General features: G+C 37.5%; 1 protein-coding gene across 1 annotated transcript in view; it reads right to left on the bottom strand.

The window, feature by feature from the left end:
* Positions 1-18,256, bottom strand: part of HDDC2 (HD domain containing 2) — a 605,961-nt gene that overhangs the window by 236,468 nt on the left and 351,237 nt on the right. The gene's annotated exons all lie outside the window — the stretch shown is intronic.

Raw genomic sequence — 18,256 nt, 5'->3', positions numbered from 1 at the left:
GTGCAGGCACGGAGCCCCAGCGATAACCCTGGAGGCAAAAAAAAAGAAAGGAAGGGAGGAAGGAAGAAAGGAAGAAAAAGAAAGGAAGGAAGGAAGGAAGGAAGGAAGGAAGGAAGGAAGGAAGGAAGGAAGGAAGGAAGGAAGGAAGATCAGAAAATCAAGGAGGTTGGTAGCGCAGCGGGTTAAGCATACATGGCACAAAGCACGTAAGGATCCCAGTTCCAGCTGTAGGCTCCCCACTTGCAGTGGGGCTGTTGCTTCACAAGCAGCAAAGCAGGTCTGCAAGTGTCTTTCATTCTTTTTCTCTCTTTCTTTCTTTCTTTCTTTCTTTCTTTCTTTCTTTCTTCATTCCTTCCTTCCTTTCTTCCTTCCTTCCTTCTCCCTCCCTCTTTTCCTTCCATCCTTCCTTTCTTTCCTTTTGTTGCCCTTGTTTTATTGTTGTAGTTACTATTGTTATTATTGATGTTGGTGTTGGATAGGACAGAGAGAAATGGAGAGAAGAGAGGAAGACAGAGAGGGGAAGAGAAAGATAGACACCTGCAGACCTGCTTCACCACTTGTGAAGTGATTCCCCCTCCCAGTGGGGAGCCGGGGGCTCAAACTGGAATCCTTAAGCCGGTCTTGTGCTTTTCACCACCTGTGCTTAACCTGCTGTGCTACTGCCCGACTCCCCAGATGTATATCTTTCTCTCCCCATCTTTGTCCCCCTTCCTCTCTCAGTTTCACTCTGTCCTGTCCAACAACATCAGTGGCAACAATAACAATAATGACAACAAGGTCAACAAAAAATGGGAAAAATTGCCCTCCAGGAGCAGTTCTGAAAGAGAGAAAGAACTCTGGAATGAATAATGGTACTGACTATACAGTGATACCACTGAGCTACATACAACGATTAAAATAGTAAATTTCATGTTACATAAACTTCACCACAATAGAGAAAATTGGAAAACGTAGAAAGACTTCAGATAGTCCTCTACAAGTGTTACAACAGGGCTAGCTGAAAGCTTGGAAGAAATCAGTAACCACTTTAGAGTTTTAAAGCAAAAATGAAATCCTAATCTTCACCACTTAGAAGTGACCTGTTTCAAGCAATCAACTCCTTGAAACTTGGCTTCCTTTAAATTGTACGGGGGGGGGGGAGGGGATAACGGTAACTCTTTCTCAGTGTTCTGATAAATTTTAAGCATACTGTAACTATCTTTGTGTAAATTCTAAAGCTTCCTACAGAAGTGAAGTATTTTTAATATAATAAATAAGAAATACAGCTGTGGGAAATCTTGAATTTCTTCCAAACTATACAGTCTCACATTATGCATTGGTATCTTTTAATTGCCTTTCATATGTCAAGTGTGAACTTTTATTACCCAAAAATGATAATTTTCAGCATAAGAGTTCACTTTTTTTCTATGACAAGCTCAGAGAACTCACAGTACAAAACTGTGCCCATAGTTTTTCAAAGTCCTCTGCTTCCCAAATATCTTCTCAGGCTCATAGAAAATTTTTTAAAAAAAAAAGTTTTTCATACTTAAAGCTGAACAACTAAATATGCTAAAGAAAATCTGCAGTCAAGCAATATATGTTAGTGTCTAGATAAGCATTAACATAAACGCCTGACAAGATTAAACAAAGTTCTAGAAACTGAGAGAGAGCACAAAATAAATTTACCTTTCACTATGTTGTATGCAACAACAGCATTGGTAAAAATCAGGGATACCATGAAGCCAACCTGACTTCCCCCAGTAGAAGTGTTCTGGAACTCACCTCCCCAGAGCCCTACTCCATTAGGGAAAGATAGAAACAGGCAGGGGTATGGCTAGACCTGTCAACGCCCACATCTAGTGGAGAAGCAATTACAGAAGCCAGACCTCCCACCTTCTGCTCTCCATAAAGATCTTTGGTCCATGCTCCCAGAGGGATAAAGAATTGGGAAACTTCCAATGGAGCTCTGGTGGTGGGAACTGTATAGAATTGTGCCCCACCCCCTTGGGCGGGGGTAGATAGCATAATGGTTATGTAAAGAGACTCTTATGCCTGAGGCTCCAAAGTCCCAGGTTCAATCCCCCACACCACCATAAGCCAGAGCTGAGCAGTGCTCTGGTTAAAAAATAAAAAAAAAGAAGAAGAAAAGAAAAAGAATTGTGCCCCTCTTATCTCACAATCTTGTCAATCATTATTAAATCACTAATAAAAAAAAAATCAAGGATACCAATGAGGAAAGAAAGGAAGAGAGCAATGTTGACTGGTGAATAGCACAAGAAAAAGAGAAGAAATAAAAATGCACTTCCTGACTGGTCCTTTGTCCCAGTATTATTTTTGTTTGTTTTGTTTTTTCTTTTTGCCTCCAGCACAGGCACTATGAAACCACTGCTCCTGGAGGCCATCTTTTCCATTTTATTTGACAAACAGAGAGAAATTTAGAGATAAGAGAAGGTAGAGAGGACACCTGCTGATCCACTTCCCTGTTTATGAAATTTCCTACCTGCAGTTGGAGAGCTAGAGGCTCGAACCGGTATCCTTGTGGCTGGTGCTTGCACTTCGTACTAGGTGAGCTTAACCAAGTGTACCACGACTCGTCCACCCCATCCCATACTGGCTTTATATTGCTGTCTTGATAAATTAAAGCAAATGGAGCTTCTTAAAGCAGATTTATGATTTCATAGTTCTCGAGGTTCTGATAGGTTTTTTGATTCTCACTGTATGGTATTCAAGGTGTTAGTACATTTGCTTTCTAAAAGGAATCTGCTTGCAAAGGTCACTTGGGTTCCAGGTGACTAGAAGAACCTGCCTCAAAGGGTGCTCTCAGATTTGAAAGACTATCCTTGGCCCATAGCAGTGTTAGAATGAATGCTACTCATACTGCAAATAATCCTAACTCCTGCCACATCTGTCTGTCCCCATTCAAATAATTCATCACTATTTATTGCAGGGTCAGCTGATAAGTAACTTTATACCTGTAAAGCTGCTTCACAGCAATATTGAAATAAGTGTTTTGTTGAATAACCAGGAGATGGGACTCTTAGAGCGACATCTTTAGAAGCTCACCTACTATACTCTAATAAGCTGTGCTGAATATTCTGCATACATTTTAATATCTAAGTTACCTAAAATAGGATAATAATAAAATTACTACAAATAGCAACAACAACAAAAGAAGACCTCTATATTCTTTGTTTCCAGTCCAGCCAACTATAGTTAACAGGCCACTTTCATTTATGGATAACAAATTTTTATTTTTAAATTAAATATTAAAGCATAAAACTCTTTAAAGAGCAGGTCTGTTACAGAAGCAAATAATGAGCTGAAATCACTATGGATCCCTTTAAAAAAAAGCTCTGTTTCTATCTATGCTCATTTCCATCATTTGGCCAAAATGCCTAATGCTGAATCAGTGATCATGGGATTTCCATGGCAACACACCAGGGTGCCTCCAGCATAAGGCCATCTTTACTTAATGGTAACATAAGCAATTCACTTGATTAGGGGCTATTAAGAGACTAGACAAAACAAGGACATGTGAATAGAAAAAGAAAGGGGAGGCTCTTTTAATGTACACTGGAATGCATTTTGGCAACCTCTAATAAGCCAAGATAAGGGAGAAGTTGATAAAGTGGAGAAAAAAATTATTCCAATGGAATTTTGCAAAAATTGGACAGGTTCTCTAGTAGCTGACTAGCAGAAGTGTTTTTGCAAGATTCAGACTGGTTTTTTTTTTTCTCTGTACAGAGTGCATGTTTTGAAATACTTCTCTCACCTTCTCCCTCATTATCCAGAGGAAGGGTAGAGAGAAAAGTCATTTTCTCGCCACATAAAACACAAAAGTGTTACTCATACAACATAGAGAAAGTTGACTATATACTTTATTATGCATGTGTTATTTTAAGCTAAGCAATAGTATAAAAAAAAGAGTATTTAATTTGGAACTTTATGTCAGGAATGAAGCTCAGAAAAAGAACAGCTTTTTAAAATATCATCATTCACAATGTTTCTTTAAGTTCATCTAAGTACACAGTACTGTCCTGTGGGACTACTACCAGTTGCCTGAGGACATAACCTTCACCTCTGAATTAAGTCTTTCAGGACAGATACCACAATGAAATCTGTCTAAGACTGTCAAATGCCGCTAAGATTTCTGGCTACCATTTCACTTTTTAAAATTCAAATATTCCTAGGAGAAGTACTGTGCTAAGTCACATTAAAGTTAATGAGTTATATCAAATGAAGTACTGCACCCAGATGCTCCCACCACCATCACTATCTTTATGAGAAAGGGAGTAAACCCATTTGATTGTCTTTAATTGCATCTCCTATATGCTCCCCAGGCCACCCTTCCCTCAGTTCTTCCTCCTGTGGTTCCCCTACAATGCCATTTCCCATTCAGACTGCCACCCACTTTACACCCTCCAACAATGATTCTACATTTAGACAGTGGGTTTCATAGATTTCCTGAGAATGAGTTTCAAGGATCAAAGGCCCGGCGCTGGCACACCTGCGTGAATGCACATGTTACTATGCTCAAGGATCTGGGTTCAAACCTCTGGTTCCTACCTGTAGGGGGGGAAGCTTCACTAGAAGTGAAGCAGTGCTGTAGCTCCCTCTTTTTCTCTCTCCCTCTTTATCCCCCCTTCGATCGCAATTCCTCGCTTTCCTATCAGGTTAAAAAAAATGATAAAGAAATATTTTTGTAAATAATTTCAAGACTTTACCCATCTGGTGACCCCAAAATTGAAAATTTTAATAAAGTGGGCTCTCCCCCGCCCCACTAGGGAAAGAGAGAGGCAGGTTGGGAGTATGGATCAACCTGTCAACACCCATGTTCAGCGGGGAAGCAATTATAGAAGCCAGACCTTCCATCTTCTGCATCCCACAATGACCTTGGGTCCATACTCCCCGGGGGTATAAAGAATAGAAAAGCTGGGAGTTGGGCGGTAGTGCAGAGGGTTAAGTACACATAGCAAGCCCTGAGTTCAGTTTAATCATTCAACCCAGGTATCCTATGTATCAGAGTGATACACTGGCATTCCTCTCTCTCTCCGTTTCTCTCCACCTCTCTCTTTTGTGTTAATAAATAAAAAATATATATTTTAATAGATAGATAGATAGATAGATAGATGATAGATAGAGACCTGTAAGCAATTCTGAAGATATTGTAACACATAAAACCACAACCTTGACACAAAGAGAAACATATGAACTTTATGGTGAGACAAATATTTCCCTTGCTTCTTATTTGGTCTGCAAACCAGTCACTATGTGTTGTTGAATTTCTGTGAATATGGGTTTCCATAAGTATAAATAGGTTCATTAGAAAGAAACATAACACATTGTCCAAAACGTTTTGTTCAGAAGCATGAAAAGGGCCAATATTATTAATAACTCCCAGAAAAATAGGAGTAAATCAATACCATCTAGCAAGCCATGATTTAATAATCATCACCTCAGTATTATTAAGAATTAACCCTGGAATCGGGCAGTAGCGCAGCGTGACAAAGCGCAAGGAACTGCGTTAGGATATGGGTTCGAACCCCCGGCTCCCCACTTGCAGGGGAGTCACTTCACAAGCATGAAGCAGGTCTGCTGGTGTCTATCTTTCTCTCCCCCATCTGAATTCCCCTCCTTTCTCCATTTCTCTCTGTCCTATTCAACAACAACATCAAGAACAACAACATAATGACTATAACAATAAAACAACCAGGGCAATAAAAGGGAGTAAATAAATATTTTAAAAATTTTTAAAAAGAACCCTAACATCATAAGGCTATTGAGATAATACATAATAAAATATATAACACTTAGCAATTAACACTTAATAAAAGCTAGTGACCTTCTACCCTATCATTTTTTCTATTTTCACTAAAGAATAAAAACTCATTTTTATGGGTTGATAAAAAAATATAAGAAACACATTGCCATACTTCTTGCAGTATAATGAAGGTAATATAAGATATCTAACAGTACTTATGACTCAGCCTATCTGTTCACTAAAATATTATGAAGTAAAATACATTTAAATTGGGCCAGCAAAATAACTCACTTGAATAGTGTGATATTTTGTAATGCACTCAACTCAGGTTTAGACCCACCCAGCCCACTCTATACTGAAGGCAGTTTCCGTGTTGTGGTATCTTTTTTTCTGTCTCTGTCTATCTGAAAAAAGTTATCCTTAAGCAGTGATGCCCCAGTGACAAACAAAACAAAACAAAACAAAACAAAATAAGAACATTTAAATTACTTTTACAATATGTTCCGCCACAGTGTATCAATCTAGTCATGCTTAAGTGAAAAATTAAATAAATCAGTTACACATTCTTTGTAATACCTCCTTCTCCCTCTGTTTATCTCTTTGACACCTTCCAGTGAGGAAAGAACAGGATTTGAAATCAAAGTGATTTACGTGTCTGTCTCTTTAAATTATGCGCTATTAGAAAAGTAATTTAAATCCTTGGCACTTCAATTTCTCTTTTGTCAAGCCAGCAACTGTTGAGCTATTTGATATGTCTGTGGAATACCTAGTATTTCATCTAACATACAGTAATTACCCAATCATATCAGTTTTCTCTATTCTTTCCTTTCCTTTCCTCTCTTTCTTCTTATTGTTCTTCCTGTACCACTTCTCTTTTGACCCTAAGATTCAAAGCACATTAGTGTGTTAGAGGTCCTGAAACATACAAATAGTTCCCAGTCACCACACATTGTATTTAAGGTAAACTGTATAATCACTAATAATCAAAATGTATTGATAGCTATTAAAAATAACTATTATTTATTGTCACATCACAGAAACTTATTGTACGTTAGTTTTGCTTGAATGTGATGCTAGGGCATGAACACAAATTCCAATTACAAGCCTGATACTTCTGAGCAGCATTCCTGGCCAGCTTTCTTTCTTTAATTTATTTATTTTTATTTATTTATTTATTTATTTATTTTTATGTGTGTGTGTGTGTTTGTGTATACACATGTGTTTTCTTCCTTTCTTTTTTTTTAGAAAAAAATTATTTATTGTTGCTGTTGTTGTTGCATAGGACAGAGAGAAATTGAGAGAGGAGGGGAAGACAGAGAGGGAGAGAGAAAGACAAACAGACACCTGCAGACCTGCTTCACCGCCTGTGAAGCGACTCCCCCCCCAGATCCAGGGGCTCGAACAAAGATCCTAATGTCAGTCCTTGCACTGCACTACCATCTGGCTCCCTCTTTAGTTTATTTTATATTTTATGAAAGACAGAAAGAAGAGATAGAGAAAGGAGAGATACCCTACAACCATTTCACCATCCTTGGCGCACCTATGGAATACCAGGTCTTAAGTTCAGGGTGTCAGGCACAACAAGGTATAACCCTGCCAGGTGAGAATGTCCCAGACTCCATATTTCAAAATTTTAATTATAAAATTATGAAAGCAGAAACTAACACAAATCTTGGCATCCACTGCAAAGATTAAGAATTTCTCATACCTGTGAGTAGCCAGAAGAGGGCAAGCTAAGACTGTAATATAACAAACTCCTGCCTCCCTTAATTAAAGGTAAGACAAAAAAGAGCTTTAATATAAGCAAGTTTTGAGCTATAAATACATAAATTTTATAGCAAATCCAGAAAAATAAGAGATGGGCGGTGGCATACCAGGTTAAGTACACAATACAAAGCACAAGGATTTGCGCAAGAATCCTGGTTCAAGCCCCCCACCTGCAAGGGGGTGTCGCTTCACAAGCAGTGTAGCAAGTCTGTAGGTGTCTTTCTTCCTCTCTATCAAAAATAAAAATAAATGGCCACCAGGATCAGTGGATTTATAGTGCTGGCACCGAGCCCCAGCAATAATCCTGGAGGCAAAAAAAAAATTTCAGAAAAATAGCTAAATTATTTCTGAATCTTCATCCCAACATTTAATATGGAATAATTTATCTTTTGTTCCATTTTCAATTTCAACTCTAAATTTATTAACAAAATATTTTTCAGGCTGGATTTTTTGTTGTCATCCATTCATATATATTAAATATATACAGTTACTAAAAATGATTTCCAGTGTAAAATAATGTATCATTTTTATGTCTAAAAAGTTTGGTAATTGTGGATATAATCATTGTACATGCTGTCACATGCTAGTAACTTCTAGTCTAGTCTCTCCTGGTTGCAGGAAGTTTAGGTGCACATTCTCAAGGCTTTACAAGTGTTTAAATTCTGCAGTTCTCAGAAAAAAAAAGTCATTTATCCATTTATGGTCAAATTTAATTGGCTTTTATTTTGTGTAATAGCTTTGTCTATCATCTAAGGACCATCTACCTACCAGACTATCCATCTGTCTATATCTGTCTTCTAATGACAATATTATAAATCAGAACTTATAAACCATATTTTGATAATTTGTCAGAGATCAATCAGAAACTATAAAGATGACAATTATTCCATTGCCTTTTTTTACAAGTCTTCTGTCAATGTATTTTCAAATGAACTCCATACATAAACTTCTAACCAGATTTCCCTATCAAATCTTTCTCACTGCAGGGATTCTGGGGATGGCTCACCCAGTAGAGTACATACGTAATCAAGATCAAAAACCTGGGTCAAAAACCCAGGACTAACACATGGGACTCCCTGCAGGAGGAAGCTTCAGGAGTATTGAAGTGAAGCAATGCTCTCTCTCTCTCTCCTTATCTAAAAAAGAAATTAAAAGAACATAGAAAAAGAAAAATATCAGGGGTCGGTCGATAGTGCAGCAGGTTAAGCGCACATGGGTACAAGGACTGGTGTAAGGATCCCAATTCAAGCCACCAGTTCCCCACCTGCTGGGGGTCGCGTCACAGGCAGTGAAGCAGGTCTGCAGGAGTCTTTCTTTCCCCCTCTCTGTCTTCCCCTCCTCTCTCAATTTCTCTCTGTCCTATCCAAAGACATCTATAACAACAGTAATAACCACAACAAGGACAACAAAAGGGGAAAAAATAGCCTCCAGGAGCAGTGGATTCGTGGTGCAAGCACCAAGATCAAAAGGCAGAGAGAAAAGAAAGAGAGAGAGAGAGAGAGAGAATGGAAGGAAGGAAGAAAGAGAAGTATCTGTTGGGAACAGAGGGATTGTTTAGACTGAGAGACTTATCAGTTACTGTGGTAGCCTGGTGGTAAAACAAAAACAAACAAACAAAATAATACAATCATAAGTAAATCTTTCTCTTTTTGTTTAACAGTATTGTCAGTTTTATCCCCTCCTTTTTTTTCCTTTCTTTTTTATTTGATAGAAGAAAGAAAAATTGAGAGGAGAGACAGAGATAGAGAGATACCTGCAGGGGGCCAGGTGATGGTGCATCTAGTTGAGTTCACATGTCGCAATGCGCAAGGACGCAGGTTTGAGTCCCCTGTCCCCACCTACAGGGGGAAAACTTTGCGAATGGTTAAGCAGGGCTGCAGGTAGAGTCTCTCTGCCTCTCTTCCTCTCTATCTGCCCCTCCCTCCCCTCTCGATTTCTGGCTGTCTCTGTCCAATAAATAAATAATGGTAATTTAAAAAAATAAATTAAAGAGAAAGAGATACCTGCAGCACTGTTTCTCTTACTCATAGACCTTTTTCCCATGCAGTTGAACCCAGGTCCTTGTGCATTGTAATGTATATTCTTAATATGGTGGCCACAACCCTCCTCGACAAAAAAAAAAAAAAAAAAAAATCATTTCTCCTTTCAGTCATATGTAGGATGTACAAAACCAAAACTAATTAAAAACAAAACTAAACAAAAACAGCCAGGGAAGTTGCTTGATAGGTAGAATGCAGGACTTGGGTATCTAAAGTTCTTAACACAATGTCTGGTCCCTTTATATGCTGGAGCACCTCAGTTATCTGGTCTCCACACCTCTCTCTCATTAATCAAATACATTTTAAATATATTTTTAATACAAATGCAAAGTAGAGGTTACCAGAACAGAAGAGTAAAGAGTGGAAGGAAAATCACTAGAAGACACCAATTGGAAAGTTGAGGATGGAAACTATGCATCTGGTGTAAATATAGTGAAGTGTATATAGATGTTGATTTATTTCTCTTTTACTTGGTTTGTTTGGTTTGGTTTTTGGTTAGCTTTTTCTCTTCTTTGTTTTTTGTTTTTTTCTTCTTTCTTTTTATTTTAGTTATAAAAAGGAAACACTGACAAAATCATAGGGTAAGAGCGGTACAACTCCACACATTTAATACAAATGCAAAGTTGTATTTGTATTAAATACAACTAGTGTTGTTGTTGTTGTTTTCTTTTTGCCTGAGCCTGAAATCTGATATGCAGGTGGATCCAAGTTATTGTCTGGGGAACTGATGTCATGGCTGGAAGAAGGACCAGAAAGCTGAATCTGGGAAGAGAGTAGCTCTCAAATATGGGAAAGGTGTATAAATACTGTTAACTGTGAATCCCATCGATTTGATGTGATCTGGGGCCCATATTCAGCTTAGCAGCCTATGTGACCTCTGCATCCCTCTACATCTGAGCTCACATTCTGTGGTCATGAGTAGGAACGTACCAAGCTGCCCCAATATCAGGACCCACCTTCCTCAGGTGTAGCATAAAGTATGTTGTCCATCATCGGAAGGGAGGATGGAACATTCTCTACCGTAGGGCAAAGTATATACCTGAAAGCTAAAGTACACAATAGTCTGTAGTGAGTCAGTATCAAGTTCATAATGAAATAGTGTCTACTTAGACTTAGATATCCTCCTCACCTATTTCCTATTATACTTCCCTCACTCACTCCCAAGCTCTTCTTATCAAAGCAAGGACTGCAAAAGATGAAAAAGGGAATGAGACTGGCATACTTTAAGGATGACTCTTTAGTCACTATCAGGCCACCCCCATCAGCTGGGGCCCTATTCGGGGAGTCCTGAGATTCCCAAAAAGACTTGATGGGCCTAGACCTCGAATAAATCCCTCTCTCCATTGTTACAGGTCATCTCTCTCAGAAACAACAAAGCAGACCACTTCGAGGGCCCCCATAGGATCTTGCCCTCAACTTTTTTTTTAACTAGATCACTGCTCAGCTGTGGCTAATGCTGAATAAAAGTGTGACTTGCTAATACAGTTCATACAGCATTGTACAATCTCCAGCACCCAGACTCAGTTTGATAATGCTATACACATAAACTCAAACTAATGGTATAAATCAACGTGGCTTTTAATACACTTTAAACTTTTATAGAACTTTTTGAAAGTTGTGGAGTGTCGAGTATCAAGTAAAATCTAAGTGAAAAACATTGGGAAAAAGTGAAACCTAGGCCTCATGCATGAATCACTTCACCACTGTGCTACCACCGGACTCCCTGTGTAGGTCTTCTTATTGTCACCTTCTTACCCCTGAAGGCATGGAGAGACTACTCAGTTGATGCAAAACCACAGAGCTAGGGATCAACAGAGCAGTCCAAATTCATAACCATTACCTCTTACTACTGCTCAAGTATATTTTGAAACAGAATGTTTGCTTAAATCAGCTTTAATTTTAAATAACATTTTAACAAATTAATTAGCAAAATAGTTGTAGTTGGGGGGATGTCTGTGTATTTGTTTGTTTGGGGTGTTTTTAGTTTTTGTTTCCGCCAGGAGTATCTCTCTCCCTCTATTGTGCCTTCACAATGACTCCATTGTTCCCAGCAGCCTTTTTTATTTATTTATTTATTTATTTATTTATTTATTTATTTATTTAAGTAGTGGGAAAGAGATAGAGAAGCACTGTTTCACAGCTTGTGAAGTTTCCTTCCTGCAGGTGGGGCTAGGGCTCTTGTACTTGTGTCATTGCTCCTGGTAATATGTGACATATGGTAAACTGTGAGCTTTACCAGGTGAGTCACCACCCAGTCCCAGTAAGCAAACTGATTGCACCTATGTGCCCACTATACAAATTGATTAATCTAAGCATCACAGTTCTCCTGTTATTTGAGACAGATGTTTCTATATTATCATTACAGATTTGGCCAAGAAACAGAAAACTTAGGACATAGGAGAAAATTAATACTAACATTTTAAATCTATTGACAGGAACATAGTATTTTATTACAAAAATCAGTAAGGATACTCCATGTATTTCTAGTTAAAAGTCAGCAGCTGTTACTAATAAAAGTTATCTGCCTTGGCCAATTCTAGAAGGAAATTATCTTGAGCAGTGAATCATTATTGATTTTAACTATTGTAATCTTTGCTCTAACAAGAATAAGGTAGTAACTACTTAAAAACAATTAACTCTTTAAATGCATTCTTTAAAAAATCATTTTTGCTTTAATAAGCTACCACTGAGGATGAAATATTTGTTTCCATGTAGTCAAGAGTATTTGTGTGACTATACCACTAGATTGCACTTTGCAGGGCATTGTACTTAATTATTGCAAGTACCTCCGGGTCCCACTATCTTTCTTTATTATTTTTTTAATTTTTATTTGTAAAAAGGAAACACTAGCAGAAACCATAGGATAAAAGGGATACAATTCCCACCACTAGAACTGCATATCCCATCCCCTCCCCTGATAGCTTTCCTATTCTTTATTCCTCTGGGAGTATGGACCCAGGGTCATTATGGGATGCAGAAGGTGGAAGGTCTGATTTCTGTAATTGCTTCCCCGCTAAACATGGGCATTGATAGGTCAATCCATACTCCCAGCCTATCTCTCTTTCCCTAGTGGGGCAGGACTCTAGGGAACCGGGGCTCCCAGACAAATTGGTGGGATCATCTGCCTAAAGAAGTCTGTTTGGCATCATGGTAGCATCTGGAACATGGTAGCTGAAAGAAGAGTTAACATATAAAGCCAAACAAATTGTTGACTAATCATGAACCTAAAGGCTGGAATCTTTCAAGGTAGAAATTTTAGTCCTGTCTTCAACGTCCCTTCTCATAATTCCCTCATACCCTTCTTAACCAAGACTTACAGATTCTACTAGACACACGAATCTATTCCCTTCCATCTGCTTCTGAATTTCAACCTTTATCATGTTTGAATTGTTATTTTTCTATCCTCTATCTTTCTACACTACATTCTCATCTATTTTCTCTTGCCAATGTTCAAGTTATCAAGTGTCTCTTGAGTCTACTACTTAACCTGTCCACATTTTTCCCTCCAACTCGCTTTATTGAGATGAATAATTATTTACAAGACAATTATGTTCACACAAATTGTTTTTTACCTACCCAAGATAGCTAGCCACAGATTACTCCCACCACCGGTTCAAGTCTTCCTCCACTATTGTACACTGGGCTCCCCATGTGATCTCAATACCCTCTCACCACCCCCACCCCCACCCTCACCCTCTTTAAGGTCCTTTGCTCTGTTGCAATGAAGCCATAAAATTCTTTATGTTGCTACTTAATATTTTTACTTTACACGCTTTTTTCCCCTGGTTTTCTGTTTTGTTGTATTCTTTCTATTTTTACATGTTGTTTATTTATTAGTAATAAAGAGAGAGAGAGAGAGAGAGAGAGAGAGAGAGAGAACAAGACATAAGTCTACTACATGTGCTGCCAGGGATTGAACTCAAGACTTCATGCTCAAGAGTCTAATGCTTTATCCACTGTGCCAACTTCGAGACCTTTCTTTCTCTTTTCTTTCTTTCTTCCTCTATCTCTTTATCCCTTTTTTTCTTTCTTTTTTTTTTCATTTCACCAGGATCATCACTGGGGTTTGGTGCCTTTAAGACAACTCTACTTGGCAGCCATTTTCTTTTCTTTTTCTTTTTTTTCCTTTTTTTGAGAGAAAGAGAAAGAGAGAGGAAGAGAAAGAGAGAAGAGATATCCACTGTTGCTTATGAGACTTCTCTTCTTCAGTTGAATCACCACTTATCCTCTTCTATCTGATTATATTGAATTATTTTTATTTTTTTACTTAATATAGTTACATTTTTATGTTATTTCTTTTCCCTTCAACTTTTTTTTTAGAAATATGTAATTTAATTCTGAGATTTTTTTTGGCATTGTTTCACTTCAAATTATCAAGTATTACTCTTATCTTTATAGTATCTGGTGACTTTTTTCTAGTGTTTTAATTTCTCCTGTGATTTGAAATTCCTGATTTTGAAAATCTCTTCTACACTATTTGTTATGTCTTTCTGCTAGATTGGTTCCTTTGTAATTATGCTGCTTCTCTAGCAGGTTTCACTCTTCCAGAATCTACTATATCAACTATTAATAAGACACACTTCTTATTTTTAAAAATATTTTATTTATTTACTTATTTATTTATTACTGGATAGAGGCAGAGATAAATTGAGAGGGGGCAGATAGAAAGGGAGAGAGACACCTGGAGCACTACTTTACTACTCATGAAGCTTTTCCCATGCAGGTGAGGACCAGGGGCTTGAACCTGGGTCCTTGCACATTGTAGTATGAGCACTTAACCAGGTACACCACTGCCTGGTCCCTAAGACACACTCTTTATATATTCAGAGTGAATTCTTTATAACTTTTTACATTCTTTTGCTTTTAATCTATTACCCCAAATAATGGATGTTTTATTACTGGAGAGTAGATTTTCAGTGTATTTTTCATTTATTGTCTGTCGTCCACCTCATCTGCTAATCTCATTCAATACCAATATGTAGCAACAAGGAAGACATGCAGAAACTTCCAAGTTGTTGTATGGGCTCTCTTGCATACTGCTAACTCTACTAAAGGTAGGTTTTTTTTTTTTTCTCAAAGATATATTCTATCCTTATTTTATCCATGAAAAACTAGAGTGAGAAAGGACCTCATTGGGGGAGGGGGGTAGATAGCACAATGGTTATGCAAAGAAATTCTCATGTCTAAGGCTCTTAAGTCCCAGGTTCAATTTCTCATACCACTGTAAGCCAGAGCTGAGCAGTGCTCCGGTAAAGAAAAAAACAAAACAAAACACCTCATGGCACTTAAACACGAAAGATGAAATAAGTGTAACTATGTGGAAAAAAATTACTATTTGGAATGCTACTTTATATTCCTATAAAAAGTAGACAAAAGAGTTATATTTGTGGGAACATTATAACTCTTTGAAAAACATATTTTTGAAATATGATAATTTGACCTAATGTTTCCAATTAAACACCATATATATAGAGAGAACTAAGAGCTAAATAAAACCCCAAAATACATATCAGTAGTGTATATTAAAAATTCCATGTTCTCTAAATCTGTAGAACTATGCGCAGGAGCACTTATGAGGAATAGTGCTATATGTCTGATAATCAGGAGGTCTTGGGACTTGAACTCAGCCATCAGAATTATCAGTTCTTAAAAAAAAAAATGGTTTGAGGACAGAGAACTCACTGCATACCAGCTAGTGCATATAACATATATCTATGTAACTAAACAACAGGTAAAATAAAAATGATTGAAAATGTTTGCCTTTCTTTAGATTTCTTCCAGGTGAACATGAAAAATTCTCCTCTATAATTTCTACATATGTTTATTCTTGTATTCAGATTTTACTTAAGTAAATACTATATAGTCCCTACTTCATGGCAGACACTGTCTTATGTTCTAGAGATACAGAGGAACAAAATAAGCAATAGCTTCACTTACGCAACATACCTGTGTCCATTTTCCTAGGCAAAAACCTCCTGTAGTCCATCACATTAGAGTTTTAATTTCCCCTTGTTTTGCTTAATGAAAATCCTTATTTACTGATAACAGAACTCATCTAATGTCCAGAAGTATAAAATGTCCTGTAGGTTGAGATCAAGGTGCTCAGTCAATAGAACAAGGAAAATATGGTCTTTACAATTGTTAATTCTATGATATAATCTTAAATTGCCATGTTTGCAGTTCTTAAAGTGGCTAAAACAGCAAACTTGGATAAACAGCTCTCGAAAAAGAGAACCATGTTGGGAAAGCACAATGTATTCATTTTTACAAAGAAAATATATTTTAGAGTGAAGCTTGTTCAGTACACCATAAGTACTTACATGTATTTTATGAAAGGTGTAATATTCTGCCTCTAAACAATAATAAGGATTCCTTCAAATTATTTTTTTTCTAGAGAATGGACTTAACTTGCTGCTTCTTTACTCTCAGGTATAATAAATGACCCCTATCATTTCCCAAGGACAGAATATATTATTAATAGATTCCAAATGGTTGAAAGTTATTGAAGAACAAATATGCCACTAGGTTGCCATTTATAGAAATGGCACATCATGTGTCTTCACACATGCTGGGTAGTTTCCCTATTTATAATGGAGCTTATGGGACATATCAATAAGAATGTGTGAACCCTCAAGTAAAAACTAGTACAAGCACTTAGTGTCCAAAGTTATCATATATTACCCATATGGAAATTGGCTTTGTAACAGATTACAGTTTCCAGAATCCTGTAAAACAACTGTAACAAGTTTGTACATTTCTAGCAAACCTGAAAGCACATTCAAAATATTGGTGCATCTGGTCTTCCCTAAGGCAGCAGCTGCAGCTACTCAAGTTGCTGTGGAATCTAAAGTGACAGCCCCCTCCTGGCTGGCAGCAGCGTCACTGTCATTCAGAATAGAGATCACAGAGCCTATATCCTTTCAGCCTTTGACGCACAGCTCACAAACGTCAGCAGGAGACCAGATTAGAAACCTGCAAAGCAGGAATGCCTTCTCTAGCACATGGCGAGTCAGCCATCCCTGTTGGAAATGGAAAGACCCAGGAATGAAAGAACAAAAAAAGTGTCTGAAATCCTCACCATCTCAGGTTTTCATCAACAAGAGACAAAAATTCTCAGCAGTATGAGTCTTGGTGCTGACATCTACAGTGGTGGTGGTGGTGGTGGGGTTTGCAAAAATCAAAACACTAAGATGATTTTGAATGACTCCATGATTGGACTGGACATGGGACATCTAAGAAAACATAACAAGGTTATGTTCTTTCACTTCATTTCTGCAACTTTTTTTCTACACAGGATTTCCTGGCCACATCATGAAGACTATGTAAATATGCCCCCTTTGACTTAGTGGCAAGACTCATTTCCTGTTAAGGAAGAGTGAAAGGGGCCCCCCAACCCCAAACAGTCAAAATCAGAAAGGTAAAATTATAATATGAAGTTTGATCAAGACAAATTTTCAAGAAAGATAATTATGATACCATAATGCACTATTGATTCCTTTTGTTTGGGTGTTTGGGTCTGTGGTTTTGTTTTGTTTTTCGTTTCTTTTCTTTCCTTCTCTTTTTCTTTCTTTCTTTCTTTTTTTTTTTTTTGTCAAATGCACTATTTAAATTGTGAAATACACTGGTACATTCTTCTTGTGATCATTACACAAAATAAATTAACTTCATGAAAGGCTTAGCCCTTATATCAAACCTAGAGTAATTTATTGCTAAAACATTTCCTTTTTTTCTATCCTTATTCTCACACTGTTTTGTTCATTGTGAAAGTGGGAAGTCTTCAGCTGACACAGACGGAGGTGTCTGGTTTCAGAAATGAAGATACTTTAAAATGTCTTTATGCCAGGAAAGGGAAAAAAAAACTTGTAGAACTAGATTGACTATTTGCCTTCTTAGCTAGATGACTTTCTCTTATCTAATTTTTTTCCCTGTGACTTGCAGTGTTCACTGCTTCCACATCAGTGCTACCCAAGTCCAATAAGCAATAAACTAAAGGTCTTGCTCATAAATTTATGTCTGTTTCATGTGTTCACAATGTTTTCTTAGCTCAAACATTTTTCATACTCATTCAGTTTTTTTTTTATTTTTTATGTTTATTTATTTTCCCTTTTGTTACCCTTGTTTTTTATTGTTGTTGTCATTGTTGTTGGATAGGACAAAGAGAAATGGAGAGAGAAGGGGATGACAGAGGGAGGGAGAAAAAGATAGACACCAGCAGACCTGCTTCACCACCTGTGAAGGGACTCCCATGCAGCTGGGGAGTCGAGGGCTTGAACCAGGATCCTTAGGCCGGTCCTTGTGCTTCGCACCATGTGCGCTTAACCTGCTGTGATACCACCAGACTCCCACTTACTCAGTTTTTACAGCCACTTTAGACAATCATCTCTTGCTTTCTCCATATATACACAACACACATATTGTACCATGTGTGCATATACACATATAAAAGGGCAAAAATTTCAATAACTAAGGAAGGTGTATAGAAAAATAAGAGCCTCTATACAGTTGGTAAGCTTCTGCAGAAAACAGTATGGAGATTTTTCAGATTATTAAAAATAGATCCATCATATGATTCATATGATTCAGCTGTCCCACTCCCAGGTATCTATTTGAAAAACAGAGGAATTACTTATAAAAATAAGATATATACACACCTATATTCATCAGAGTGCTATTCACAATAGCCAACATATAGAAACCATCCAAGTGCTCC

Source organism: Erinaceus europaeus, chromosome 4, assembly GCF_950295315.1.
Source record: "Erinaceus europaeus chromosome 4, mEriEur2.1, whole genome shotgun sequence".
In the NCBI taxonomy this organism is placed as follows: Eukaryota; Metazoa; Chordata; class Mammalia; order Eulipotyphla; family Erinaceidae; genus Erinaceus; species Erinaceus europaeus.
This window is presented reverse-complemented; position numbering and strand designations above follow the sequence as displayed.